General features: G+C 43.8%; 1 long non-coding RNA gene across 5 annotated transcripts in view; it reads right to left on the reverse strand.

The window, feature by feature from the left end:
* The window catches only part of LOC307181399, a 1189503-nt gene that overhangs the window by 1133546 nt on the left and 28741 nt on the right, over positions 1-27216 (reverse strand). The window contains exon 4 of one of the 5 annotated variants that reach the window (XR_013826676.1): positions 2193-2252. The exons of the other annotated variants lie outside the window; for them this stretch is intronic. This is a non-coding gene — a long non-coding RNA (uncharacterized lncRNA). Of the gene's footprint in view, positions 1-2192; positions 2253-27216 lie in introns of those variants that run through there. 5 annotated transcript variants of the gene reach the window in all.

Raw genomic sequence — 27216 nt, forward strand, 5'->3', positions numbered from 1 at the left:
GCCAAGAGGACTTGAAAGCGGGGCAGAATTGCAGGAAACCGATTTCAGGAGGTAGACTGGAATTGCATTGAAAGCATAGGAAAAGAGGCAGAACGTCCACAATGATGCACTTGGCCAAAAAGGGCGTATGCGTTTTTTCCTGAATATATTCAGGAAAAAACGCATACGCCCTTTTTGGCCAACCAAGCAAGCTTGCAAAGGAAATCTGCACTACAATGAAGTCTCACTTCCCCCCGGTCAAAAGGGCCATCTGAAAAAAGTGTAAAATCCAGAAAGGCAGGACAGGCCATGGAGAACTGGGAGCCTTGTTATGCTGATGGGCGGGATGTAAATTGCCAACAGACACTCGGGAGAAGTGTATGGTGTTTCCTGAAACATCTAAAAAACAAAGCAACAGAGCCTAGGGCACTGCCACTTATGGTCCTATAGCTTAGGGACATTAAAATCAAAAAGACACAGCCACCCCAAAGTTTGGGACGCCTCTGTTTACAAGAACCTCGTTTACAGTACAAGTTCAACATCGCAGAAAGTGAAAAATGGATAAAGAAGTTGTGGTATTTACTTACAAAGCAATATCACTCAGCAATGAAATCTATGTCATCAGGCCCTTAGCATCACAATGAGTGGATTCAGGTATGATGATTCTAACTGAAATAAGTCACACAGAAAAAGAAACATCATAAGATATCAGTAATACACGGAATGTAAACTTGGCTACACAGGAACTGAATTACAGAACAGAACAGGGTCTCAAATTTAGAAAACCAACTTATGCTTGCTTAAGGGTAAAGGTGAGTTGGGGTGCTGCATAAAACCAGAGATTGAAATGAGCACAGATAAAGTTCCTTAAGCCAAATATGGAATAGACAAGAGCTACTCCTTGCTCAACGAAATGGACTCAACACTGCATATTAAACGCCTAAGAATGTACCTGACTTGAAAGTATCTTAAAACCTATGGATTGCTATGTCTCCAAAAGAGAATCAAGCATGTGTACAGGGGCATAAACGCAGCAGTGATAGGATTGGAGAGGTTCGGTGAGCAAATGAAGACCCTTTGAAGTCATATTGCATGGTACCCATTCCACGGGTTTCAACTACCCAGGTTTAAGGTATTCTTCCTTCAGCTAAAACATGCATGTGGAACCTAGAGTATGATCAACCCTGTGATCGGGAGACGTGTTCAAATATGTCTCAGTTTTCGTACCCTGGTACTCACGTGCAACATTCCAGACGCTTTACTAACACTCTCCCGACTTGGAGAGTCAGTCCCTTTAACCTCCTGTTTGGCCCAGTTTGCAATTTCTGCGGAAGATGAACAGGAATAGCGAGAACCAATGGAGACTAGCTGGAGGTGTCTGGACGGGCAAATTTAACTCTCATTTCCTACCAGGAAGAGGAATTAACCAAAGGCTCAGCGTGCCATGCCAGAATCAGATTAGGGCCTGAAGCCATCCTGCGGTGTTGCGGCCAGCTCAAAAGAAAGCGAGTTGAAGAAAGGAGCTCAGGGGCACTGTAATTCACAAACCTGCAGAGTTATAAATGACAGCTATCGTCCAAAAATAGACTGAAGTAAGGCTGCCAAGAGGACTTGAAAGCGGGGCAGAATTGCAGGAAACCGATTTCAGGAGGTAGACTGGAATTGCATTGAAAGCATAGGAAAAGAGGCAGAACGTCCACAATGATGCACTTGGCCAAAAAGGGCGTATGCGTTTTTTCCTGAATATATTCAGGAATATATATTTTTCCTGAATATATTCAGGAAAAAACGCATACGCCCTTTTTGGCCAACCAAGCAAGCTTGCAAAGGAAATCTGCACTACAATGAAGTCTCACTTCCCCCCGGTCAAAAGGGCCATCTGAAAAAAGTGTAAAATCCAGAAAGGCAGGACAGGCCATGGAGAACTGGGAGCCTTGTTATGCTGATGGGCGGGATGTAAATTGCCAACAACCACTCGGGAGAAGTGTATGGTGTTTCCTGAAACATCTAAAAAACAAAGCAACAGAGCCTAGGGCACTTCCACTTATGGTCCTATAGCTTAGGGAAATTAAAATCAAAAAGACACAGCCACCCCAAAGTTTGGAACGCCTCCGTTTACAAGAACCTCGTTTACCGTACAAGTTCAATATCACAGAAAGTGAAAAATGGATAAAGAACTTGTGGTACTTACGTACAATGCAGTATCAGTCAGCAATGAAATCTATGTCATCAGCCCCGTAGCAGCATAATGAGTGGATTCAGGTACGATGATTCTAACTGAAATAAGTCACACAGAAAAAGAAACATCATAAGATATCACTAATACACGGAATGTAAACTTGGCTACACAGGAACTGCATTCCAAAACAGAACAGGGTCTCAAATTTAGAAAACCAACTTATGCTTGCTTCAGGGGAAAGGTGAGTTGGGTTGCTGCATAAAACCAGAGATTGAAATGAGCACAGATAAAGTTCCTTAAGCCAAATATGGAATAGACAAGAGCTACTCCTTGCTCAACGAAATGGACTCAACACCCCATATTAAACGCCTAAGAATGTACCTGACTAGTAAATATCTTAAAACCTATGGATTGCTATGTCTCCAAAAGAGAATCAAGCGTGTGTACAGGGGCATAAACGCAGCAGTGATAGGATTGGAGAGGTTCGGTGAGCAAATGAAGACCCTTTGAAGTCATATTGCATGGGACCCATTCCACGGGTCTCAACTCTCCAGGTTTAAGGTATTCTTCCTTCAGCTAAAACATGCATGTGGAACCCAGTGTATGATCAACCATGTGAACGGGAGACGTGTTCAAATATGTCTCAGTTTTCCTCCCCTGGTACTCGGGTGCAACATTCCAGACGCTTTACTAACACTCTCCCCACTTGGAGAGTCAGCGCCTTTAACCTCCTGTTTGGCCCAGTTTGCAATTTCTGCGGAAGATGAACAGGAATAGCGAGAACCAATGAGAGGCTAGCTGGAGGTGTCTGGACGGACAAATTTAACTCTCATTTCCCACCTGGAAGAGGAAATAACCAAAGGCTCAGCGTGCCATACCGGAACCAGATTAGGGCCTGAAGCCATCCTGCGGTGTTGCGGCCAGCTCAAAAGAAAGCGAGTTGAAGAAAGGAGCTCAGGGGCACTGTAATTCACAAACCTTCAGAGTTATAAATGACAGCTATTGTCCAAAAATAGACTGAAGTAAGGCTGCCAAGAGGACTTGAAAGCGGGGCAGAATTGCAGGAAACCGATTTCAGGAGGTAGACTGGAATTGCATTGAAAGCATAGGAAAAGAGGCAGAACGTCCACAATGATGCACTTGGCCAAAAAGGGCGTATGCGTTTTTTCCTGAATATATTCAGGAAAAAACGCATACGCCCTTTTTGGCCAACCAAGCAAGCTTGCAAAGGAAATCTGCACTACAATGAAGTCTCACTTCCCCCCGGTCAAAAGGGCCATCTGAAAAAAGTGTAAAATCCAGAAAGGCAGGACAGGCCATGGAGAACTGGGAGCCTTGTTATGCTGATGGGCGGGATGTAAATTGCCAACAGACACTCGGGAGAAGTGTATGGTGTTTCCTGAAACATCTAAAAAACAAAGCAACAGAACCTAGGGCACTTCCACTTATGGTCCTATAGCTTAGGAAAATTAAAATCAAAAAGACACAGCCACCCCAAAGTTTGGAATGGCTCTGTTTACAGGAACCTCGTTTACAGTACAAGTTCAACATCGCAGAAAGTGAAAAATGGAGAAAGAAGTTGTGGTATTTACTTACAAAGCAATATCAATCAGCAATGAAATCTGTGTCATCAGGCCCTTAGCAGCACAATGAGTGGATTCAGGTATGATGATTCTAACTGAAGTAAGTCACACAGAAAAAGAAACATCATAAGATATCAGTAATACACGGAATGTAAACTTGGCTACACAGGAACTGAATTACAGAACAGAACAGGGACTCAAATTTAGAAAAACAACTTATGCTTGCTTAAGGGTAAAGGTGAGTTGGGGTGCTGCATAAAACCAGAGATTGAAATGAGCACAGATAAAGTTCCTTAAGCCAAATATGGAATAGACAAGAGCTACTCCTTGCTCAACGAAATGGACTCAACACTGCATATTAAACGCCTAAGAATGTACCTGACTTGAAAGTATCTTAAAACCTATGGATTGCTATGTCTCCAAAAGAGAATCAAGCATGTGTACAGGGGCATAAACGCAGCAGTGATAGGATTGGAGAGGTTCAGTGAGCAAATGAAGACCCTTTGAAGTCATATTGCATGGTACCCATTCCACGGGTTTCAACTACCCAGGTTTAAGGTATTCTTCCTTCAGCTAAAACATGCATGTGGAACCTAGAGTATGATCAACCCTGTGATCGGGAGACGTGTTCAAATATGTCTCAGTTTTCGTACCCTGGTACTCACGTGCAACATTCCAGACGCTTTACTAACACTCTCCCGACTTGGATAGTCAGTCCCTTTAACCTCCTGTTTGGCCCAGTTTGCAATTTCTGCGGAAGATGAACAGGAATAGCGAGAACCAATGGAGACTAGCTGGAGGTGTCTGGACGGGCAAATTTAACTCTCATTTCCTACCAGGAAGAGGAATTAACCAAAGGCTCAGCGTGCCATGCCAGAATCAGATTAGGGCCTGAAGCCATCCTGCGGTGTTGCGGCCAGCTCAAAAGAAAGCGAGTTGAAGAAAGGAGCTCAGGGGCACTGTAATTCACAAACCTGCAGAGTTATAAATGACAGCTATCGTCCAAAAATAGACTGAAGTAAGGCTGCCAAGAGGACTTGAAAGCGGGGCAGAATTGCAGGAAACCGATTTCAGGAGGTAGACTGGAATTGCATTGAAAGCATAGGAAAAGAGGCAGAACGTCCACAATGATGCACTTGGCCAAAAAGGGCGTATGCATTTTTTCCTGAATATATTCAGGAATATATATTTTTCCTGAATATATTCAGGAAAAAACGCATACGCCCTTTTTGGCCAACCAAGCAAGCTTGCAAAGGAAATCTGCACTACAATGAAGTCTCACTTCCCCCCGGTCAAAAGGGCCATCTGAAAAAAGTGTAAAATCCAGAAAGGCAGGACAGGCCATGGAGAACTGGGAGCCTTGTTATGCTGATGGGCGGGATGTAAATTGCCAACAACCACTCGGGAGAAGTGTATGGTGTTTCCTGAAACATCTAAAAAACAAAGCAACAGAGCCTAGGGCACTTCCACTTATGGTCCTATAGCTTAGGGAAATTAAAATCAAAAAGACACAGCCACCCCAAAGTTTGGAACGCCTCCGTTTACAAGAACCTCGTTTACCGTACAAGTTCAATATCACAGAAAGTGAAAAATGGATAAAGAACTTGTGGTACTTACGTACAATGCAGTATCAGTCAGCAATGAAATCTGTGTCATCAGGCCCGTAGCAGCATAATGAGTGGATTCAGGTACGATGATTCTAACTGAAATAAGTCACACAGAAAAAGAAACATCATAAGATATCACTAATACACGGAATGTAAACTTGGCTACACAGGAACTGCATTCCAAAACAGAACAGGTTCTCAAATTTAGAAAACCAACTTATGCTTGCTTCAGGGGAAAGGTGAGTTGGGTTGCTGCATAAAACCAGAGATTGAAATGAGCACAGATAAAGTTCCTTAAGCCAAATATGGAATAGACAAGAGCTACTCCTTGCTCAACGAAATGGACTGAACACCCCATATTAAACGCCTAAGAATGTACCTGACTAGTAAATATCTTAAAACCTATGGATTGCTATGTCTCCAAAAGAGAATCAAGCATGTGTACAGGGGCATAAACGCAGCAGTGATAGGATTGGAGAGGTTCGGTGAGCAAATGAAGACCCTTTGAAGTCATATTGCATGGGACCCATTCCACGGGTCTCAACTCTCCAGGTTTAAGGTATTCTTCCTTCAGCTAAAACATGCATGTGGAACCCAGTGTATGATCAACCATGTGAACAGGAGACGTGTTCAAATATGTCTCAGTTTTCCTCCCCTGGTACTCGGGTGCAACATTCCAGACGCTTTACTAACACTCTCCCCACTTGGAGAGTCAGCGCCTTTAACCTCCTGTTTGGCCCAGTTTGCAATTTCTGCGGAAGATGAACAGGAATAGCGAGAACCAATGAGAGGCTAGCTGGAGGTGTCTGGACGGGCAAATTTAACTCTCATTTCCCAACAGGAAGAGGAAATAACCAAAGGCTCAGCGTGCCGTACCGGAACCAGATTAGGGCCTGAAGCCATCCTGCGGTGTTGCGGCCAGCTCAAAAGAAAGCGAGTTGAAGAAAGGAGCTCAGGGGCACTGTAATTCACAAACCTGCAGAGTTATAAATGACAGCTATTGTCCAAAAATAGACTGAAGTAAGGCTGCCAAGAGGACTTGAAAGCGGGGCAGAATTGCAGGAAACCGATTTCAGGAGGTAGACTGGAATTGCATTGAAAGCATAGGAAAAGAGGCAGAACGTCCACAATGATGCACTTGGCCAAAAAGGGCGTATGCGTTTTTTCCTGAATATATTCAGGAAAAAACGCATACGCCCTTTTTGGCCAACCAAGCAAGCTTGCAAAGGAAATCTGCACTACAATGAAGTCTCACTTCCCCCCGGTCAAAAGGGCCATCTGAAAAAAGTGTAAAATCCAAAAAGGCAGGACAGGCCATGGAGAACTGGGAGCCTTGTTATGCTGATGGGCGGGATGTAAATTGCCAACAGACACTTGGGAGAAGTGTATGGTGTTTCCTGAAACATCTAAAAAACAAAGCAACAGAGCCTAGGGCACTGCCACTTATGGTCCTATAGCTTAGGGAAATTAAAATCAAAAAGACACAGCCACCCCAAAGTTTGGAACGGCTCTGTTTACAAGAACCTCGTTTACAGTACAAGTTCAACATCGCAGAAAGTGAAAAATGGAGAAAGAAGTTGTGGTATTTACTTACAAAGCAATATCACTCAGCAATGAAATCTGTGTCATCAGGCCCTTAGCAGCACAATGAGTGGATTCAGGTATGATGATTCTAACTGAAGTAAGTCACACAGAAAAAGAAACATCATAAGATATCAGTAATACACGGAATGTAAACTTGGCTACACAGGAACTGAATTACAGAACAGAACAGGGACTCAAATTTAGAAAAACAACTTATGCTTGCTTAAGGGTAAAGGTGAGTTGGGGTGCTGCATAAAACCAGAGATTGAAATGAGCACAGATAAAGTTCCTTAAGCCAAATATGGAATAGACAAGAGCTACTCCTTGCTCAACGAAATGGACTCAACACTGCATATTAAACGCCTAAGAATGTACCTGACTTGTAAGTATCTTAAAACCTATGGATTGCTATGTCTCCAAAAGAGAATCAAGCATGTGTACAGGGGCATAAATGCAGCAGTGATAGGATTGGAGAGGTTCGGTGAGCAAATGAAGACCCTTTGAAGTCATATTGCATGGTACCCATTCCACGGGTTTCAACTACCCAGGTTTAAGGTATTCTTCCTTCAGCTAAAACATGCATGTGGAACCTAGAGTATGATCAACCCTGTGATCGGGAGACGTGTTCAAATATGTCTCAGTTTTCGTACCCTGGTACTCGCGTGCAACATTCCAGACGCTTTACTAACACTCTCCCGACTTGGAGAGTCAGTCCCTTTAACCTCCTGTTTGGCCCAGTTTGCAATTTCTGCGGAAGATGAACAGGAATAGCGAGAACCAATGGAGACTAGCTGGAGGTGTCTGGACGGGCAAATTTAACTCTCATTTCCTACCAGGAAGAGGAATTAACCAAAGGCTCAGCGTGCCATGCCAGAATCAGATTAGGGCCTGAAGCCATCCTGCGGTGTTGCGGCCAGCTCAAAAGAAAGCGAGTTGAAGAAAGGAGCTCAGGGGCACTGTAATTCACAAACCTGCAGAGTTATAAATGACAGCTATCGTCCAAAAATAGACTGAAGTAAGGCTGCCAAGAGGACTTGAAAGCGGGGCAGAATTGCAGGAAACCGATTTCAGGAGGTAGACTGGAATTGCATTGAAAGCATAGGAAAAGAGGCAGAACGTCCACAATGATGCACTTGGCCAAAAAGGGCGTATGCGTTTTTTCCTGAATATATTCAGGAAAAAACGCATACGCCCTTTTTGGCCAACCAAGCAAGCTTGCAAAGGAAATCTGCACTACAATGAAGTCTCACTTCCCCCCAGTCAAAAGGGCCATCTGAAAAAAGTGTAAAATCCAGAAAGGCAGGACAGGCCATGGAGAACTGGGAGCCTTGTTATGCTGATGGGCGGGATGTAAATTGCCAACAGACACTCGGGAGAAGTGTATGGTGTTTCCTGAAACATCTAAAAAACAAAGCAACAGAGCCTAGGGCACTGCCACTTATGGTCCTATAGCTTAGGGAAATTAAAATCAAAAAGACACAGCCACCCCAAAGTTTGGGACGCCTCTGTTTACAAGAACATCGTTTACAGTACAAGTTCAACATCGCAGAAAGTGAAAAATGGATAAAGAAGTTGTGGTATTTACTTACAAAGCAATATCATTCAGCAATGAAATCTATGTCATCAGGCCCTTAGCATCACAATGAGTGGATTCAGGTATGATGATTCTAACTGAAATAAGTCACACAGAAAAAGAAACATCATAAGATATCAGTAATACACGGAATGTAAACTTGGCTACACAGGAACTGAATTACAGAACAGAACAGGGTCTCAAATTTAGAAAACCAACTTATGCTTGCTTAAGGGTAAAGGTGAGTTGGGGTGCTGCATAAAACCAGAGATTGAAATGAGCACAGATAAAGTTCCTTAAGCCAAATATGGAATAGACAAGAGCTACTCCTTGCTCAACGAAATGGACTCAACACCGCATATTAAACGCCTAAGAATGTACCTGACTTGTAAGTATCTTAAAACCTATGGATTGCTATGTCTCCAAAAGAGAATCAAGCATGTGTACAGGGGCATAAACGCAGCAGTGATAGGATTGGAGAGGTTCGGTGAGCAAATGAAGACCCTTTGAAGTCATATTGCATGGTACCCATTCCACGGGTTTCAACTACCCAGGTTTAAGGTATTCTTCCTTCAGCTAAAACATGCATGTGGAACCTAGAGTATGATCAACCATGTGATCGGGAGACGTGTTCAAATATGTCTCAGTTTTCGTACCCTGGTACTCGGGTGCAACATTCCAGACGCTTTACTAACACTCTCCCGACTTGGATAGTCAGTCCCTTTAACCTCCTGTTTGGCCCAGTTTGCAATTTCTGCGGAAGATGAACAGGAATAGCGAGAACCAATGAGAGGCTAGCTGGAGGTGTCTGGACGGGCAAATTTAACTCTCATTTCCCACCAGGAAGAGGAATTAACCAAAGGCTCAGCATGCCGGGCCGGAAACAGATTAGGGCCTGAAGCCATCCTGCGGTGTTGCGGCCAGGTCACAAGAAAGCGAGTTGAAGAAAGGAGCTCAGGGGCACTGTAATTCACAAACCTGCAGAGTTATAAATGACAGCTATCGTCCAAAAATAGACTGAAGTAAGGCTGCCAAGAGGACTTGAAAGCGGGGCAGAATTGCAGGAAACCGATTTCAGGAGGTAGACTGGAATTGCATTGAAAGCATAGGAAAAGAGGCAGAACGTCCACAATGATGCACTTGGCCAAAAAGGGCGTATGCGTTTTTTCCTGAATATATTCAGGAAAAAACGCATACGCCCTTTTTGGCCAACCAAGCAAGCTTGCAAAGGAAATCTGCACTACAATGAAGTCTCACTTCCCCCCGGTCAAAAGGGCCATCTGAAAAAAGTGTAAAATCCAGAAAGGCAACAGGCCATTGAGAACTGGGAGCCTTGTTATGCTGATGGGCGGGATGTAAATTGCCAACAGACACTCGGGAGAAGTGTATGGTGTTTCCTGAAACATCTAAAAAACAAAGCAACAGAGCCTAGGGCACTTCCACTTATGGTCCTATAGCTTAGGGAAATTAAAATCAAAAAGACACAGCCACCCCAAAGTTTGGAACGGCTCTGTTTACAAGAACCCCGTTTACAGTACAAGTTCAACATCGCAGAAAGTGAAAAATGGATAAAGAACTTGTGGTACTTACGTACAATGCAGTATCACTCAGCAATGAAATCTATGTCATCAGACCCGTAGCAGCATAATGAGTAGATTCAGGTACGATGATTCTAACTGAAATAAGTCACACAGAAAAAGAAACATCATAAGATATCACTAATACACGGAATGTAAACTTGGCTACACAGGAACTGAATTCCAAAACAGAACAGGTTCTCAAATTTAGAAAACCAACTTATGCTTGCTTAAGGGGAAAGGTGAGTTGGGTTGCTGCATAAAACCAGAGATTGAAATGAGCACAGATAAAGTTCCTTAAGCCAAATATGGAATAGACAAGAGCTACTCCTTGCTCAACGAAATGGACTCAACACCGCATATTAAACGCCTAAGAATGTACCTGACTAGTAAGTATCTTAAAACCTATGGATTGCTATGTCTCCGAAAGAGAAACAAGCATGTGTACAGGGGCATAAACGCAGCAGTGAAAGGATTGGAGAGGTTCGGTGAGCAAATGAAGACCCTTTGAAGTCATATTGCATGGTACCCATTCCACGGGTTTCAACTACCCAGGTTTTAGGTATTCTTCCTTCAGCTAAAACATGCATGTGGAACCCAGAGTATGATCAACCATGTGATCGGGAGACGTGTTCAAATATGTCTCAGTTTTCCTCCCCTGGTACTCGGGTGCAACATTCCAGACGCTTTACTAACACTCTCCCCACTTGGAGAGTCAGCGCCTTTAACCTCCTGTTTGGCACAGTTTGCAATTTCTGCGGAAGATGAACAAGAATAGCGAGAACCAATGAGAGGCTAGCTGGAGGTGTCTGGACGGGCAAATTTAACTCTCATTTCCCAACAGGAAGAGGAAATAACCAAAGGCTCAGCGTGCCATACCGGAACCAGATTAGGGCCTGAAGCGATCCTGCGGTGTTGCGGCCAGCTCAAAAGAAAGCGAGTTGAAGAAAGGAGCTCAGGGGCACTGTAATTCACAAACCTGCAGAGTTATAAATGACAGCTATCGTCCAAAAATAGACTGAAGTAAGGCTGCCAAGAGGACTTGAAAGCGGGGCAGAATTGCAGGAAACCGATTTCAGGAGGTAGACTGGAATTGCATTGAAAGCATAGGAAAAGAGGCAGAACGTCCACAATGATGCACTTGGCCAAAAAGGGCGTATGCGTTTTTTCCTGAATATATTCAGGAAAAAACGCATACGCCCTTTTTGGCCAACCAAGCAAGCTTGCAAAGGAAATCTGCACTACAATGAAGTCTCACTTCCCCCCGGTCAAAAGGGCCATCTGAAAAAAGTATAAAATCCAGAAAGGCAGGACAGGCCATGGAGAACTGGGAGCCTTGTTATGCTGATGGGCGGGATGTAAATTGCCAACAGACACTCGGGAGAAGTGTATGGTGTTTCCTGAAACATCTAAAAAACAAAGCAACAGAGCCTAGGGCACTGCCACTTATGGTCCTATAGCTTAGGGACATTAAAATCAAAAAGACACAGCCACCCCAAAGTTTGGGACGCCTCTGTTTACAAGAACCTCGTTTACAGTACAAGTTCAACATCGCAGAAAGTGAAAAATGGATAAAGAAGTTGTGGTATTTACTTACAAAGCAATATCACTCAGCAATGAAATCTATGTCATCAGGCCCTTAGCATCACAATGAGTGGATTCAGGTATGATGATTCTAACTGAAATAAGTCACACAGAAAAAGAAACATCATAAGATATCAGTAATACACGGAATGTAAACTTGGCTACACAGGAACTGAATTACAGAACAGAACAGGGTCTCAAATTTAGAAAACCAACTTATGCTTGCTTAAGGGGAAAGGTGAGTTGGGGTGCTGCATAAAACCAGAGATTGAAATGAGCACAGATAAAGTTCCTTAAGCCAAATATGGAATAGACAAGAGCTACTCCTTGCTCAACGAAATGGACTCAACACCCCATATTAAACGCCAAAGAATGTACCTGACTAGTAAGTATCTTAAAACCTATGGATTGCTATGTCTCCGAAAGAGAATCAAGCATGTGTACAGGGGCATAAACGCAGCAGTGATAGGATTCGAGAGGTTCGGTGAGCAAATGAAGACCCTTTGAAGTCATATTGCATGGTACCCATTCCACGGGTTTCAACTACCCAGGTTTAAGGTATTCTTCCTTCAGCTAAAACATGCATGTGGAACCCAGAGTATGATCAACCATGTGATCGGGAGACGTGTTCAAATATGTCTCAGTTTTCCTCCCCTGGTACTCGGGTGCAACATTCCAGAAGCTTTACTAACACTCTCCTGACTTGGAGAGTCAGTCCCTTTAACCTCCTGTTTGGCCCAGTTTGCAATTTCTGCGGAAGATGAACAGGAATAGCGAGAACCAATGAGAGACTAGCTGGAGGTGTCTGGACGGGCAAATTTAACTCTCATTTCCCACCAGGAAGAGGAATTAACCAAAGGCTCAGCGTGCCGTGCCAGAACCATATTAGGGCCTGAAGCCATCCTGCGGTGTTGTGGCCAGGTCACAAGAAAGCGAGTTGAAGAAAGGAGCTCAGGGGCACTGTATTTCACAAACCTGCAGAGTTATAAATGACAGCTATCGTCCAAAAATAGACTGAAGTAAGGCTGACAAGAGGACTTGAAAGCGGGGCAGCATTGCAGGAAACCGATTTCAGGAGGTAGACTGGAATTGCATTGAAAGCATAGGAAAAGAGGCAGAACGTCCACAATGATGCACTTGGCCAAAAAGGGCGTATGCGTTTTTTCCTGAATATATTCAGGAAAAAACGCATACGCCCTTTTTGGCCAACCAAGCAAGCTTGCAAAGGAAATCTGCACTACAATGAAGTCTCACTTCCCCCCGGTCAAAAGGGCCATCTGAAAAAAGTGTAAAATCCAGAAAGACAGGACAGGCCATGGAGAACTGGGAGCCTTGTTATGCTGATGGGCGGGATGTAAATTGTGAACAACCACTCGGGAGAAGTGTATGGTGTTTCCTGAAACATCTAAAAAACAAAGCAACAGAGCCTAGGGCACTTCCACTTATGGTCCTATAGCTTAGGGAATTTAAAATCAAAAAGACACAGCCACCCCAAAGTTTGGAACGGCTCTGTTTACAAGAACCTCGTTTACAGTACAAGTTCAACATCGCAGAAAGTGAAAAATGGATAAAGAAGTTGTGGTATTTACTTACAAAGCAATATCACTCAGCAATGAAATCTGTGTCATCAGGCCCTTAGCAGCACAATGAGTGGATTCAGGTATGATGATTCTAACTGAAATAAGTCACACAGAAAAAGAAACATCATAAGATATCAGTAATACACGGAATGTAAACTTGGCTACACAGGAACTGAATTACAGAACAGAACAGGGTCTCAAATTTAGAAAACCAACTTATGCTTGCTTAAGGGTAAAGGTGAGTTGGGGTGCTGCATAAAACCAGAGATTGAAATGAGCACAGATAAAGTTCCTTAAGCCAAATATGGAATAGACAAGAGCTACTCCTTGCTCAACGAAATGGACTCAACACCGCATATTAAACGCCTAAGAATGTACCTGACTTGTAAGTATCTTAAAACCTATGGATTGCTATGTCTCCAAAAGAGAATCAAGCATGTGTACAGGGGCATAAACGCAGCAGTGATAGGATTGGAGAGGTTCGGTGAGCAAATGAAGACCCTTTGAAGTCATATTGCATGGTACCCATTCCACGGGTTTCAACTACCCAGGTTTAAGGTATTCTTCCTTCAGCTAAAACATGCATGTGGAACCTAGAGTATGATCAACCATGTGATCGGGAGACGTGTTCAAATATGTCTCAGTTTTCGTACCCTGGTACTCAGGTGTAACATTCCAGACGCTTTACTAACACTCTCCCGACTTGGAGAGTCAGTCCCTTTAACCTCCTGTTTGGCCCAGTTTGCAATTTCTGCGGAAGATGAACAGGAATAGCGAGAACCAATGAGAGGCTAGCTGGAGGTGTCTGGACGGGCAAATTTAACTCTCATTTCCCACCAGGAAGAGGAATTAACCAAAGGCTCAGCATGCCGGGCCGGAACCAGATTAGGGTCTGAAGCCATCCTGCGGTGTTGCGGCCAGGTCACAAGAAAGCGAGTTGAAGAAAGGAGCTCAGGGGCACTGTAATTCACAAACCTGCAGAGTTATAAATGACAGCTATCGTCCAAAAATAGACTGAAGTAAGGCTGCCAAGAGGACTTGAAAGCGGGGCAGAATTGCAGGAAACCGATTTCAGGAGGTAGACTGGAATTGCATTGAAAGCATAGGAAAAGAGGCAGAACGTCCACAATGATGCACTTGGCCAAAAAGGGCGTATGCGTTTTTTCCTGAATATATTCAGGAAAAAACGCATACGCCCTTTTTGGCCAACCAAGCAAGCTTGCAAAGGAAATCTGCACTACAATGAAGTCTCACTTCCCCCCGGTCAAAAGGGCCATCTGAAAAAAGTGTAAAATCCAGAAAGGCAACAGGCCATTGAGAACTGGGAGCCTTGTTATGCTGATGGGCGGGATGTAAATTGCCAACAGACACTCGGGAGAAGTGTATGGTGTTTCCTGAAACATCTAAAAAACAAAGCAACAGAGCCTAGGGCACTTCCACTTATGGTCCTATAGCTTAGGGAAATTAAAATCAAAAAGACACAGCCACCCCAAAGTTTGGAACGGCTCTGTTTACAAGAACCCCGTTTACAGTACAAGTTCAACATCGCAGAAAGTGAAAAATGGATAAAGAACTTGTGGTACTTACGTACAATGCAGTATCACTCAGCAATGAAATCTGTGTCATCAGGCCCTTAGCAGCACAATGAGTGGATTCAGGTATGATGATTCTAACTGAAATAAGTCACACAGAAAAAGAAACATCATAAGATATCAGTAATACACGGAATGTAAACTTGGCTACACAGGAACTGAATTACAGAACAGAACAGGGTCTCAAATTTAGAAAACCAACTTATGCTTGCTTAAGGGGAAAGGTGAGTTGGGGTGCTGCATAAAACCAGAGATTGAAATGAGCACAGATAAAGTTCCTTAAGCCAAATATGGAATAGACAAGAGCTACTCCTTGCTCAACGAAATGGACTCAACACCGCATATTAAACGCCTAAGAATGTACCTGACTAGTAAGTATCTTAAAACCTATGGATTGCTATGTCTCCGAAAGAGAATCAAGCATGTGTACAGGGGCATAAACGCAGCAGTGATAGGATTGGAGAGGTTCGGTGAGCAAATGAAGACCCTTTGAAGTCATATTGCATGGTACCCATTCCACGGGTTTCAACTACCCAGGTTTTAGGTATTCTTCCTTCAGCTAAAACATGCATGTGGAACCCAGAGTATGATCAACCATGTGATCGGGAGACGTGTTCAAATATGTCTCAGTTTTCCTCCCCTGGTACTCGGGTGCAACATTCCAGACGCTTTACTAACACTCTCCCCACTTGGAGAGTCAGCGCCTTTAACCTCCTGTTTGGCACAGTTTGCAATTTCTGCGGAAGATGAACAAGAATAGCGAGAACCAATGAGAGGCTAGCTGGAGGTGTCTGGACGGGCAAATTTAACTCTCATTTCCCAACAGGAAGAGGAAATAACCAAAGGCTCAGCGTGCCATACCGGAACCAGATTAGGGCCTGAAGCCATCCTGCGGTGTTGCGGCCAGGTCAAAAGAAAGCGAGTTGAAGAAAGGAGCTCAGGGGCACTGTAATTCACAAACCTGCAGAGTTATAAATGACAGCTATCGTCCAAAAATAGACTGAAGTAAGGCTGCCAAGAGGACCTGAAAGCGGGGCAGAATTGCAGGAAACCGATTTCAGGAGGTAGACTGGAATTGCATTGAAAGCATAGGAAAAGAGGCAGAACGTCCACAATGATGCACTTGGCCAAAAAGGGCGTATGCGTTTTTTCCTGAATATATTCAGGAAAAAACGCATTCGCCCTTTTTGGCCAACCCAGCAAGCTTGCAAAGGAAATCTGCACTACAATGAAGTCTCACTTCCCCCCGGTCAAAAGGGCCATCTGAAAAAAGTGTAAAATCCAGAAAGGCAGGACAGGCCATGGAGAACTGGGAGCCTTGTTATGCTGATGGGCGGGATGTAAATTGCCAACAGACACTCGGGAGAAGTGTATGGTGTTTCCTGAAACATCTAAAAAACAAAGCAACAGAGCCTAGCGCACTGCCACTTATGGTCCTATAGCTTAGGGAAATTAAAATCAAAAAGACACAGCCACCCCAAAGTTTGGGACGCCTCTGTTTACAAGAACCTCGTTTACAGTACAAGTTCAACATCGCACAAAGTGAAAAATGGATAAAGAAGTTGTGGTATTTACTTACAAAGCAATATCACTCAGCAATGAAATCTATGTCATCAGGCCCTTAGCATCACAATGAGTGGATTCAGGTATGATGATTCTAACTGAAATAAGTCACACAGAAAAAGAAACATCATAAGATATCAGTAATACACGAATGTAAACTTGGCTACACAGGAACTGAATTACAGAACAGAACAGGGTCTCAAATTTAGAAAACCAACTTATGCTTGCTTAAGGGTAAAGGTGAGTTGGGGTGCTGCATAAAACCAGAGATTGAAATGAGCACAGATAAAGTTCCTTAAGCCAAATTTGGAATAGACAAGAGCTACTCCTTGCTCAATGAAATGGACGCAACACCCCATATTAAACGCCAAAGAATGTACCTGACTAGTAAGTATCTTAAAACCTATGGATTGCTATGTCTCCAAAAGAGAATCAAGCATGTGTACAGGGGCATAAACGCAGCAGTGATAGGATTCGAGAGGTTCGGTGAGCAAATGAAGACCCTTTGAAGTCATATTGCATGGTACCCATTCCACGGGTTTCAACTACCCAGGTTTAAGGTATTCTTCCTTCAGCTAAAACATGCATGTGGAACCAAGAGTATGATCAACCATGTGATCGGGAGACGTGTTCAAATATGTCTCAGTTTTCCTCCCCTGGTACTCGGGTGCAACATTCCAGACGCTTTACTAACACTCTCCCGACTTGGAGAGTCAGTCCCTTTAACCTCCTGTTTGGCCCAGTTTGCAATTTCTGCGGAAGATGAACAGGAATAGCGAGAACCAATGAGAGACTAGCTGGAGGTGTCTGGACGGGCAAATTTAACTCTCATTTCCCACCAGGAAGAGGAATTAACCAAAGGCTCAGCGTGCCGTGCCAGAACCAGATTAGGGCCTGAAGCCATCCTGCGGTGTTGCGGCCAGGTCACAAGAAAGCGAGTTGAAGAAAGGAGCTCAGGGGCACTGTATTTCACAAACCTGCAGAGTTATAAATGACAGCTATCGTCCAAAAATAGACTGAAGTAAGGCTGCCAAGAGGACTTGAAAGCGGGGCAGCATTGCAGGAAACCGATTTCAGGAGGTAGACTGGAATTGCATTGAAAGCATAGGAAAAGAGGCAGAACGTCCACAATGATGCACTTGGCCAAAAAGTGCGTATGCGTTTTTCCCTGAATATATTCAGGAAAAAACGCATACGCCCTTTTTGGCCAACCAAGCAAGCTTGCAAAGGAAATCTGCACTACAATGAAGTCTCACTTCCCCCCGGTCAAAAGGGCCATCTGAAAAAAGTGTAAAATCCAGAAAGACAGGACAGGCCATGGAGAACTGGGAGCCTTGTTATGCTGATGGGCGGGATGTAAATTGCGAACAACCACTAGGGAGAAGTGTATGGTGTTTCCTGAAACATCTAAAAAACAAAGCAACAGAGCCTAGGGCACTTCCACTTATGGTCCTATAGCTTAGGGAATTTAAAATCAAAAAGACACAGCCACCCCAAAGTTTGGAACGGCTCTGTTTACAAGAACCTCGTTTACAGTACAAGTTCAATATCACAGAAAGTGAAAAATGGATAAAGAAGTTGTGGTATTTACTTACAAAGCAATATCACTCAGCAATGAAATCTGTGTCATCAGGCCCTTAGCAGCACAATGAGTGGATTCAGGTATGATGATTCTAACTGAAATAAGTCACACAGAAAAAGAAACATCATAAGATATCAGTAATACACGGAATGTAAACTTGGCTACACAGGAACTGAATTACAGAACAGAACAGGGTCTCAAATTTAGAAAACCAACTTATGCTTGCTTAAGGGGAAAGGTGAGTTGGGGTGCTGCATAAAACCAGAGATTGAAATGAGCACAGATAAAGTTCCTTAAGCCAAATATGGAATAGACAAGAGCTACTCCTTGCTCAACGAAATGGACTCAACACCGCATATTAAACGCCTAAGAATGTACCTGACTAGTAAGTATCTTAAAACCTATGGATTGCTATGTCTCCGAAAGAGAATCAAGCATGTGTACAGGGGCATAAACGCAGCAGTGATAGGATTGGAGAGGTTCGGTGAGCAAATGAAGACCCTTTGAAGTCATATTGCATGGTATCCATTCCACGGGTTTCAACTACCCAGGTTTTAGGTATTCTTCCTTCAGCTAAAACATGCATGTGGAACCCAGAGTATGATCAACCATGTGATCGGGAGACGTGTTCAAATATGTCTCAGTTTTCGTACCCTGGTACTCAGGTGCAACATTCCAGACGCTTTACTAACACTCTCCCGACTTGGAGAGTCAATCCCTTTAACCTCCTGTTTGGCCCAGTTTGCAATTTCTGCGGAAGATGAACAAGAATAGCGAGAACCAATGAGAGACTAGCTGGAGGTGTCTGGACGGGCAAATTTAACTCTCATTTCCCACAAGGAAGAGGAATTAACCAAAGGCTCAGCATGCCGTGCCAGAACCAGATTAGGGCCTGAAGCCATCCTGCGGTGTTGCGGCCAGCTCAAAAGAAAGCGAGTTGAAGAAAGGAGCTCAGGGGCACTGTAATTCACAAACCTGCAGAGTTATAAATGACAGCTATCGTCCAAAAATAGACTGAAGTAAGGCTGCCAAGAGGACTTGAAAGCGGGGCAGAATTGCAGGAAACCGATTTCAGGAGGTAGACTGGAATTGCATTGAAAGCATAGGAAAAGAGGCAGAACGTCCACAATGATGCACTTGGCCAAAAAGGGCGTATGCGTTTTTTCCTGAATATATTCAGGAAAAAACGCATACGCCCTTTTTGGCCAACCAAGCAAGCTTGCAAAGGAAATCTGCACTACAATGAAGTCTCACTTCCCTCTGGTCAAAAGGGCCATCTGATAAAAGTGTAAAATCCAGAAAGACAGGACAGGCCATGGAGAACTGGGAGCCTTGTTATGCTGATGGGCGGGATGTAAATTGCCAACAACCACTCGGGAGAAGTGTATGGTGTTTCCTGAAACATCTAAAAAACAAAGCAACAGAGCCTAGGGCACTTCCACTTATGGTCCTATAGCTTAGGGAAATTAAAATCAAAAAGACACAGCCACCCCAAAATTTGGAACGGCTCTGTTTACAAGAACCTCGTTTACAGTACAAGTTCAACATCGCAGAAAGTGAAAAATGGATAAAGAAGTTGTGGTATTTACTTACAAAGCAATATCACTCAGCAATGAAATCTGTGTCATCAGGCCCTTAGCAGCACAATGAGTGGATTCAGGTATGAAGATTCTAACTGAAGTAAGTCACACAGAAAAAGAAACATCATAAGATATCAGTAATACACGGAATGGAAACTTGGCTACACAGGAACTGAATTACAGAACAGAACAGGGTCTCAAATTTAGAAAACCAACTTATGCTTGCTTAAGGGTAAAGGTGAGTTGGGGTGCTGCATAAAACCAGAGATTGAAATGAGCACAGATAAAGTTCCTTAAGCCAAATATGGAATAGACAAGAGCTACTCCTTGCTCAACGAAATGGACTCAACACCGCATATTAAACGCCTAAGAATGTACCTGTCTAGTAAGTATCTTAAAACCTATGGATTGCTATGTCTCCGAAAGAGAATCAAGCATGTGCACAGGGGCATAAACGCAGCAGTGATAGGATTGGAGAGGTTCGGTGAGCAAATGAAGACCCTTTGAAGTCATATTGCATGGTACCCATTCCACGGGTTTCAACTACCCAGGTTTTAGGTATTCTTCCTTCAGCTAAAATATGCATGTGGAAACCAGAGTATGATCAACCATGTGAACGGGAGACGTGTTCAAATATGTCTCAGTTTTCCTCCCCTGGTACTCGGGTGCAACATTCCAGACGCTTTACTAACACTCTCCCCACTTGGAGAGTCAGCGCCTTTAACCTCCTGTTTGGCCCAGTTTGCAATTTCTGCGGAAGATGAACAGGAATAGCGAGAACCAATGAGAGGCTAGCTGGAGGTGTCTGGACGGGCAAATTTAACTCTCATTTCCCAACAGGAAGAGGAAATAACCAAAGGCTCAGCGTGCCGTACCGGAACCAGTTTAGGGCCTGAAGCCATCCTGCGGTGTTGCGGCCAGGTCACAAGAAAGCGAGTTGAAGACAGGAGCTCAGGGGCACTGTAATTCACAAACCTGCAGAGTTATAAATGACAGCTATCGTCCAAAAATAGACTGAAGTAAGGCTGCCAAGAGGACTTGAAAGCGGGGCAGAATTGCAGGAAACCGATTTCAGGAGGTAGACTGGAATTGCATTGAAAGCATAGGAAAAGAGGCAGAACGTCCACAATGATGCACTTGGCCAAAAAGGGCGTATGCGTTTTTTCCTGAATATATTCAGGAAAAAACGCATACGCCCTTTTCGGCCAACCAAGCAAGCTTGCAAAGGAAATCTGCACTACAATGAAGTCTCACTTCCCCCCGGTCAAAAGGGCCATCTGAAAAATGTGTAAAATCCAGAAAGGCAGGACAGGCCATGGAGAACTGGGAGCCTTGTTATGCTGATGGGCGGGATGTAAATTGCCAACAACCACTCGGGAGAAGTGTATGGTGTTTCCTGAAACATCTAAAAAACAAAGCAACAGAGCCTAGGGCACTTCCACTTATGGTCCTATAGCTTAGGGAATTTAAATTCAAAAAGACACAGCCACCCCAAAGTTTGGAACGGCTCTGTTTACAAGAACCTCGTTTACAGTACAAGTTCAACATCGCAGAAAGTGAAAAATGGATAAAGAAGTTGTGGTATTTACTTACAAAGCAATATCACTCAGCAATGAAATCTGTGTCATCAGGCCCTTAGCAACACAATGAGTGGATTCAGGTATGATGATTCTAACTGAAATAAGTCACACAGAAAAAGAAACATCATAAGATATCAGTAATACACGGAATGTAAACTTGGCTACACAGGAACTGAATTACAGAACAGAACAGGGACTCAAATTTAGAAAACCAACTTATGCTTGCTTAAGGGTAAAGGTGAGTTGGGGTGCTGCATGAAACCAGAGATTGAAATGAGCACAGATAAAGTTCCTTAAGTCAAATATGGAATAGACAAGAGCTACTCCTTGCTCAACGAAATGGACTCAACACCCCATATTAAACGCCTAAGAATGTACCTGACTAGTAAGTATCTTAAAACCTATGGATTGCTATGTCTCCGAAAGAGAATCAAGCATGTGTACAGGGGCATAAACGCAGCAGTGATAGGATTGGAGAGGTTCGGTGAGTAAATGAAGACCCTTTGAAGTCATATTGCATGGTACCCATTACACGGGTCTTAACTCTCCAGGTTTAAGGTATTCTTCCTTCAGCTAAAACATGCATGTGGAACCCAAGTATGATCAACCATGTGAACGGGAGACGTGTTCAAATATGTCTCAGTTTTCCTCCCCTGGTACTCGGGTGCAACATTCCAGACGCTTTACTAACACTCTCCCCACTTGGAGAGTCAGCGCCTTTAACCTCCTGTTTGGCCCAGTTTGCAATTTCTGCGGAAGATGAACAGGAATAGCGATAACCAATGAGAGACTAGCTGGAGGTGTCTGGACGGGCAAATTTAACTCTCATTTCCCACCAGGAAGAGGAAATAACGAAAGGCTCAGCGTGCCGTGCCGGAACCAGATTAGGGCCTGAAGCCATCCTGCGGTGTTGCGGCCAGGTCACAAGAAAGCGAGTTGAAGAAAGGAGCTCAGGGGCACTGTAATTCACAAACCTGCAGAGTTATAAATGACAGCTATCGTCCAAAAATAGACTGAAGTAAGGCTGCCAAGAGGACTTGAAAGCGGGGCAGAATTGCAGGAAACCGATTTCAGGAGGTAGACTGGAATTGCATTGAAAGCATAGGAAAAGAGGCAGAACGTCCACAATGATGCACTTGGCCAAAAAGGGCGTATGCGTTTTTTCCTGAATATATTCAGGAAAAAACGCATACGCCCTTTTTGGCCAACCAAGCAAGCTTGCAAAGGAAATCTGCACTACAATGAAGTCTCACTTCCCCCAGGTCAAAAGGGCCATCTGAAAAAAGTGTAAAATCCAGAAAGGCAGGACAGGCCATGGAGAACTGGGAGCCTTGTTATGCTGATGGGTGGGATGTAAATTGCCAACAACCACTCGGGAGAAGTGTATGGTGTTTCCTGAAACATCTAAAAAACAAAGCAACAGAACCTAGGGCACTTCCACTTATGGTCCTATAGCTTAGGGAATTTAAAATCAAAAAGACACAGCCACCCCAAAGTTTGGAACGGCTCTGTTTACAAGAACCTCGTTTACAGTACAAGTTCAACATCGCAGAAAGTGAAAAATGGATAAAGAAGTTGTGGTATTTACTTACAAAGCAATATCACTCAGCAATGAAATCTGTGTCATCAGGCCCTTAGCAGCACAATGAGTGGATTCAGGTATGATGATTCTAACTGAAGTAAGTCACACAGAAAAAGAAACATCATAAGATATCAGTAATACACGGAATGTAAACTTGGCTACACAGGAACTGAATTACAGAACAGAACAGGGACTCAAATTTAGAAAACCAACTTATGCTTGCTTAAGGGTAAAGGTGAGTTGGGGTGCTGCATAAAACCAGAGATTGAAATGAGCACAGATAAAGTTCCTTAAGCCAAATATGGAATAGACAAGAGCTACTCCTTGCTCAACGAAATGGACTCAACACTGCATATTAAACGCCTAAGAATGTACCTGACTTGTAAGTATCTTAAAACCTATGGATTGCTATGTCTCCAAAAGAGAATCAAGCATGTGTACAGGGGCATAAACGCAGCAGTGATAGGATTGGAGAGGTTCGGTGAGCAAATGAAGACCCTTTGAAGTCATATTGCATGGTACCCATTCCACGGGTTTCAACTACCCAGGTTTAAGGTATTCTTCCTTCAGCTAAAACATGCATGTGGAACCCAGAGTATGATCAACCATGTGATCGGGAGACGTGTTCAAATATGTCTCAGTTTTCGTACCCTGGTACTCGGGTGCAACATTCCAGACGCTTTACTAACACTCTCCCGACTTGGAGAGTCAATCCCTTTAACCTCCTGTTTGGCCCAGTTTGCAATTTCTGTGGAAGATGAACAAGAAAAGCGAGAACCAATGAGAGACTAGCTGGAGGTGTCTGGACGGGCAAATTTAACTCTCATTTCCCACAAGGAAGAGGAATTAACCAAAGGCTCAGCGTGCCGTGCCGGAACCAGATTAGGGCCTGAAGCCATCCTGCGGTGTTGCGGCCAGGTCACAAGAAAGCGAGTTGAAGAAAGGAGCTCAGGGGCACTGTAATTCACAAACCTGCAGAGTTATAAATGACAGCTATCGTCCAAAAATAGACTGAAGTAAGGCTGCCAAGAGGACTTGAAAGCGGGGCAGAATTGCAGGAAACCGATTTCAGGAGGTAGACTGGAATTGCATTGAAAGCATAGGAAAAGAGGCAGAACGTCCACAATGATGCACTTGGCCAAAAAGGGCGTATGCGTTTTTTCCTGAATATATTCAGGAAAAAACGCATACGCCCTTTTTGGCCAACCCAGCAAGCTTGCAAAGGTAATCTGCACTACAATGAAGTCTCACTTCCCCCCGGTCAAAAGGGCCATCTGAAAAAAGTGTAAAATCCAGAAAGACAGGACAGGCCATGGAGAACTGGGAGCCTTGTTATGCTGATGGGCGGGATGTAAATTGCCAACAACGACTCGGGAGAAGTGTATGGTGTTTCCTGAAACATCTAAAAAACAAAGCAACAGAGCCTAGGGCACTTCCACTTATGGTACTATAGCTTAGGGAAATTAAAATCAAAAAGACACAGCCACCCCAAAGTTTGGAACGGCTCTGTTTACAAGAACCTCGTTTACAGTACAAGTTCAACATCGCAGAAAGTGAAAAATGGATAAAGAAGTTGTGGTATTTACTTACAAAGCAATATCACTCAGCAATGAAATCTGTGTCATCAGGCCCTTAGCAACACAATGAGTGGATTCAGGTATGATGATTCTAACTGAAGTAAGTCACACAGAAAAAGAAACATCATAAGATATCAGTAATACACGGAATGTAAACTTGGCTACACAGGAACTGAATTACAGAACAGAACAGGGTCTCAAATTTAGAAAACCAACTTATGCTTGCTTAAGGGTAAAGGTGAGTTGGGGTGCTGCATAAAACCAGAGATTGAAATGAGCACAGATAAAGTTCCTTAAGCCAAATATGGAATAGACAAGAGCTACTCCTTGCTCAACTAAATGGACTCAACACCCCATATTAAACGCCTAAGAATGTACCTGACTAGTAAGTATCTTAAAACCTATGGATTGCTATGTCTCCGAAGGAGAATCAAGCATGTGTACAGGGGCATAAACGCAGCAGTGATAGGATTGGAGAGGTTCGGTGAGTAAATGAAGACCCTTTGAAGTCATATTGCATGGTACCCATTACACGGGTCTTAACTCTCCAGGTTTAAGGTATTCTTCCTTCAGCTAAAACATGCATGTGGAACCCAAGTATGATCAACCATGTGAACGGGAGACGTGTTCAAATATGTCTCAGTTTTCCTCCCCTGGTACTCGGGTGCAACATTCCAGACGCTTTACTAACACTCTCCCCACTTGGAGAGTCAGCGCCTTTAACCTCCTGTTTGGCCCAGTTTGCAATTTCTGCGGAAGATGAACAGGAATAGCGATAACCAATGAGAGACTAGCTGGAGGTGTCTGGACGGGCAAATTTAACTCTCATTTCCCACCAGGAAGAGGAAATAACGAATGGCTCAGCGTGCCGTGCCGGAACCAGATTAGGGCCTGAAGCCATCCTGCGGTGTTGCGGCCAGGTCACAAGAAAGCGAGTTGAAGAAAGGAGCTCAGGGGCACTGTAATTCACAAACCTGCAGAGTTATAAATGACAGCTATCGTCCAAAAATAGACTGAAGTAAGGCTGCCAAGAGGACTTGAAAGCGGGGCAGAATTGCAGGAAATCGATTTCAGGAGGTAGACTGGAATTGCATTGAAAGCATAGGAAAAGAGGCAGAACGTCCACAATGATGCACTTGGCCAAAAGGGCGTATGCGTTTTTTCCTGAATATATTCAGGAAAAAACGCATACGCCCTTTTTGGCCAACCAAGCAAGCTTGCAAAGGAAATCTTGCACTACAATGAAGTCTCACTTCCCCCGGTCAAAAGGGCCATCTGAAAAAAGTGTAAAATCCAGAAAGGCAGGACAGGCCATGGAGAACTGGGAGCCTTGTTATGCTGATGGGGCGGGATGTAAATTGCCAACAACCATTCGGGAGAAGTGTATGGTGTTTCCTGAAACATCTAAAAAACAAAGCAACAGAGCCTAGGGCACTTCCACTTATGGTCCTATAGCTGAGGGAAATTAAAATCAAAAAGACACAGCCACCCCAAAATTTGGGACGCCTCCGTTTACAAGAACCTCGTTTACCGTAACAAGTTCAATATCACAGAAAGTGAAAAATGGATAAAGAACTTGTGGTACTTACGTACAATGCAGTATCAGTCAGCAATGAAATCTATGTCATCAGGCCCGTAGCAGCATAAAGAGTGGATTCAGGTACGATGATTCTAACTGAAATAAGTCACACAGAAAAAGAAACATCATAAGATATCACTAATACACGGAATGTAAACTTGGCTACACAGGAACTGCATTCCAAAAACAGAACAGGGTCTCAAATTTAGAAAACCAACTTATGCTTGCTTCAGGGGAAAGGTGAGTTGGGTTGCTGCATAAAACCAGAGATTGAAATGAGCACAGATAAAGTTCCTTAAGCCAAATATGGAATAGACAAGAGCTACTCCTTGCTCAAAGAAATGGACTCAACACCCCATATTAAACGCCTAAGAATGTACCAGACTAGTAAATATCTTAAAACCTATGGATTGCTATATCTCCAAAAGACAATCAAGCGTGTGTAAAGGGGCATAACGCAGCAGTGATAGGATTGGAGAGGTTCGGTGAGCAAATGAAGACCCTTTGAAGTCATATTGCATGGTACCCATTCCACGGGTCTCAACTCTCCAGGTTTAAGGTATTCTTCCTTCAGCTAAAACATGCATGTGGAACCCAGTGTATGATCAACCATGTGAATGGGAGACGTGTTCAAATATGTCTCAGTTTTCCTCCCCTGGTACTCGGGTGCAACATTCCAGACGCTTTACTAACACTCTCCCCACTTGGAGAGTCTGTCCCTTTAACCTCCTGTTTGGCCCAGTTTGCAATTTCTGCGGAAGATGAACAGGAATAGCGAGAACCAATGAGAGACTAGCTGGAGGTGTCTGAACGGGCAAATTTAACTCTCATTTCCTACCAGGAAAAGGAATTAACCAAAGGCTCAGCATGCCGGGCCGGAACCAGATTAGGGCCTGAAGCCATCCTGCGGTGTTGCGGCCAGGTCACAAGAAAGCGAGTTGAAGAAAGGAGCTCAGGGGCACTGTAATTCACTAACCTGCAGAGTTATAAATGACAGCTATCGTCCAAAAATAGACTGAAGTAAGGCTGCCAAGAGGACTTGAAAGTGGGGCAGAATTGCAGGAAACCGATTTCAGGAGGTAGACTGGAATTGCATTGAAAGCATAGGAAAAGAGGCAGAACGTCCACAATGATGCACTTGGCCAAAAAGGGCGTATGCGTTTTTTCCTGAATATATTCAGGAAAAAACGCATACGCCCTTTTTGGCCAACCAAGCAAGCTTGCAAAGGAAATCTGCACTACAATGAAGTCTCACTTCCCCCCGGTCAAAAGGGCCATCTGAATAAAGTGTAAAATCCAGAAAGGCAAGACAGGCCATGGAGAACTGGGAGCCTT

This window comes from Stenella coeruleoalba (assembly GCF_951394435.1).
Source record: "Stenella coeruleoalba genome assembly, contig: scaffold_80, whole genome shotgun sequence".
Classification (NCBI taxonomy): Eukaryota; Metazoa; Chordata; class Mammalia; order Artiodactyla; family Delphinidae; genus Stenella; species Stenella coeruleoalba.